This window comes from Cibotium barometz, chromosome 65 (genome assembly GCF_041138505.1).
Source record: "Cibotium barometz isolate CiBa-2024 chromosome 65, ASM4113850v1, whole genome shotgun sequence".
Taxonomy (NCBI): Eukaryota; Viridiplantae; Streptophyta; class Polypodiopsida; order Cyatheales; family Cibotiaceae; genus Cibotium; species Cibotium barometz.
Window position 1 is genome coordinate 7,263,572 of NC_141110.1, and position 3,468 is coordinate 7,267,039.

A 3,468-nucleotide genomic window follows, 5' to 3' on the forward strand; every position below is an offset into this window, starting at 1 on the left:
TAGGTTTGAGGTATTTTGAAATCTCGAAAACAAAGCTTGAAAAAAAAAATATTTTTTTGAAACGTGTTGAAATTTGGACAATGAAGCCCCAAAAAAACATGCAAAGTTGCAAATTGACGTCCACAATTTAAGCCAAGTTTTCAAAATTAAACACACATGAAACCTTGGGCTAGGCTTCGCCGCCCATGCGGACAAGTGCCTGACAGTGTGCACACCGTCTTCCACGACACCCATCGCCCACCAGCCCCCCCTGACGATCGGTGTTCGTGTAATACTGTGTACTGTGTTGATGTTGATGCAGCCAACCGTAAAATTATTACAATATTACTATATATATTAGCCAAAAATCTCAACACGGCATCCAACAACGCTTCACTGTGCCGAGCGCAAAAATCGCTCTCTCGTGGATGCATGCATTTTGGGACGGAGCAGTCACTATACGCCGTGCTACATTCAAAATCGAGTGATGTGCAGGCCTTCTGTTTAGGCGGCATCTCTTCGCCGCCCATGCGGACAAGCTGCTGACAGTGTGCACACCGTCTTCCATGACACTGAATAAGTTAATGGTTAAAAGTTATACTGGAAAAGTAGATATTAAAGGGCTTAAATAATACACAAGTTGCTGTATTGGTGTTCGTGTAATACTGTGTACTGTGTCAATACTCTGTACCTTGTAATACTGCGTACGAGATTGTTTTTTTGCCATTCAAAATTGACGGAATAGGTTACTTTCACTACAGCACTTCTAAGTGAGGCTAAAGAAGAGGATGACGATGGAAATGCACAGCAGGCCAGTCGACAGTATTGGCATTCCAGTCCCCTAGTGAGCTCTGATTTTATAGGCTTGCGGGATAATGGAGAGTCCCGGATACCCTGCTGCCCATGTTGCTAGCACTGTTGCTCCTCCTGATGTGAGCCTTCTAAGCGAAGTCCACCGAATCATCATCCTGCCTATCCCTTGCTCTTTCGCCTGGAAGAACCACCCTGCCTGGAGGATGACGATGGAAATTCTCACTATAAATTGGCGCAGCAGCCCAGGCGACAGTATTGGCATTCCAGTCCCCTAGTGAGCTCTGATTTTAAAGGCTTGCGAGATAATGGAGAGTCCCGAATACCCTGGTGCCCATGTTGCTAGCACTGTTGCTCCTCCTGATGTGAGCCTTCTTAGCGAGGTCCACCGAATCATCATCCCGCCTATCCCTTGCTCTTTCGCCTGGAAGAACCACCCCGACTACCCTGAGCTGACGGAGATGTCCAATGCCTGGGTTGTGGCGAACTTTGCCAACCTGCCTGGCGCTGAAGGCCGACCCGCCTCCTTCGCGGCGGAACACCTCATCAAGTCCGCCTTCCACATGCAGACCACGCTGCCCTTTGCCACGGGCATCAGCAAGCGCATGCCGCCCATCATCAAGATGATGGACTGGTTCTTCATGATTGACAACATCCTGGATGACCCCACCGAGATGGGCGCCGATCCCGCCCGTGCGGACACGCTGGTGGTCACTGTGCTCAACGTCTTCCACGACACCTATGTGCAACCCTCGCCCAGCCCCAACCCCCGGCGGGTGCGCATCCTCACTGACACGGCTGCGGAATGGTGGGCGGAGATGTGCGACGAGATGCCGCCCAAACAGAAGGCCCGCCTTAGCAATGCCTTCCAGGACTACCTGGAGGCCAACCGCCAACAAGTGCCCTACCACAATGCCCGCCATCTCCCAAACGTTGAGACCTACTTTCAGATCCGCGCCGATTCCATTGGCTGGTGGCCCTGTGCCGTGCTGATTGAGCACTCCCAAGGCTTCGAGCTCGATGATGAAGCCCTTTCTCACCCTCTCCTTCTCTCCCTACAGTAGAACACGGTCCAACACATCTTCCTCGTCAACGATATCACCTCCTTCAAGAAGGAGTACATGCAAGGTGACTTTTGCAACATCGTCTCCATCCTCTACTTCACGAAGATTTTCCACTCCCTCCCTGATGCCTCCGGCATGCCTAGTAGCCCTCCTACCTTGCAAGGGGTAGTGCTGGAGGCGTTGCAGATGATAAAGGACAGGGACGAGGAGTGCGTTCGACTCATGGACGAGATAAGCAAGTGCGATGCCCTCACGCACAAGCCCGGCATGGCGGCCTACCTGGAGGGCTTGGGCTTGTGGATGTCCGGGACTATCTATTGGCATCTCGTGTGAGCGGGCGCTACGGTATCTGTGCTACCACAGACGTGCATGTGCAACCACCGGATCTCCGTGCTCACCGCCAACTCGACATAGGGCCTAACCGCGAAGCCAACCATTGTCTCCCATGCGGTTGGACTCGTGATGCACTCCATGTTTCTGTGTAGATTCATTCCTTTTCGGTAACCTGCATGCTGATAATAGATATATGTACTTAGCCAATGGAGTCATAGCCTAATGTTTTCGAGGGTGCTGCGTGTGGAGGCTCTGTGCTCGCTGGCCATTGAAAAAAAAATTGATATATGTGCTTTGAACTCCTCGAATATGAGCCTTTGCTCTACTTTTGATTTGATGCTCTTTCGTCTCTTCTTGGCTATTACATTCTTTTTCACTTGTCGTTCCAAGATTTCCTAATATTTTTAATCATCATTGCCATGAAGGTGGCATCGTGATCTCTTTCGAGACAACAAATCTCACACTATTTTCACACGATTATCCACAATAGGCCAAACATCGTGCTAGATTCATAGTCTTGCATGCATCTATGCTAGATTCGCAGTCTTGCATGCATCTATCCTACTAGATTCACAACCTACTCCCAATTGCATGCCTATGGCGGATTATGTCATCTTTAGGCCATTTCAATGGGGATTGTTATGAGGAGGGAGATGCGGTTGAGGTGTTCGATCGAAGCGGTAGGTGAATTGGTGTCATTACAAGACAACAAGTTGTCAATCTATTTTAGAGAATTGGTATCGATGAAGCAAGATTGCACGGAAAAGAAGGGGCTATGTGGTTTGAAGGAAAACTTCAATATGTGAACAAGGCTTTTACTTTTGTTGGTTTAGTTATGCACATGTCTAGTTTTCCAGGTTATCTTTATTATACTATTATTACTTCTTCTGTGTATTCTACATTTTTTTTTCTTTGTTTGTTTTTAGTGTTTCCCTTCTTTTCAAAAAAGTAATTCATAATTTCATATTCTTCTTGTCTTACCGGTGCCCCACCTGTCCTTTGGACAGGGAGGAATGCATACCATCATGGAGGCAAGCCATACTTTGTAACCCATCGAGCACTTGTGCTGTTGTTGCAAGCATCATTCATTTGATATGCATGTCCACCAAGGCATTGCCCAAGAACCCTTGACAGACAATTGCGTTAGGAATTTGTTTTTCCTTGTCACTTGCTCCTCTATCGCCCACATGCATATGATGCAAGTGAAGTTGACCATGTCTAGACAAAGGCCTTCAAATTGTATAATTTGAGGCCCATTGAGCACTTGTGCTGCTATTGCAAG

At 48.1% G+C, this 3,468-nt stretch overlaps 1 pseudogene; it reads left to right on the forward strand.

Moving 5' to 3' along the window:
- The first annotated feature begins 730 nt into the window (after window positions 1-730).
- Window positions 731-2,480, forward strand: LOC147602879 (microbial Terpene synthase-like protein 13; annotated as a pseudogene).
- The last annotated feature ends 988 nt before the right edge of the window (window positions 2,481-3,468 follow it).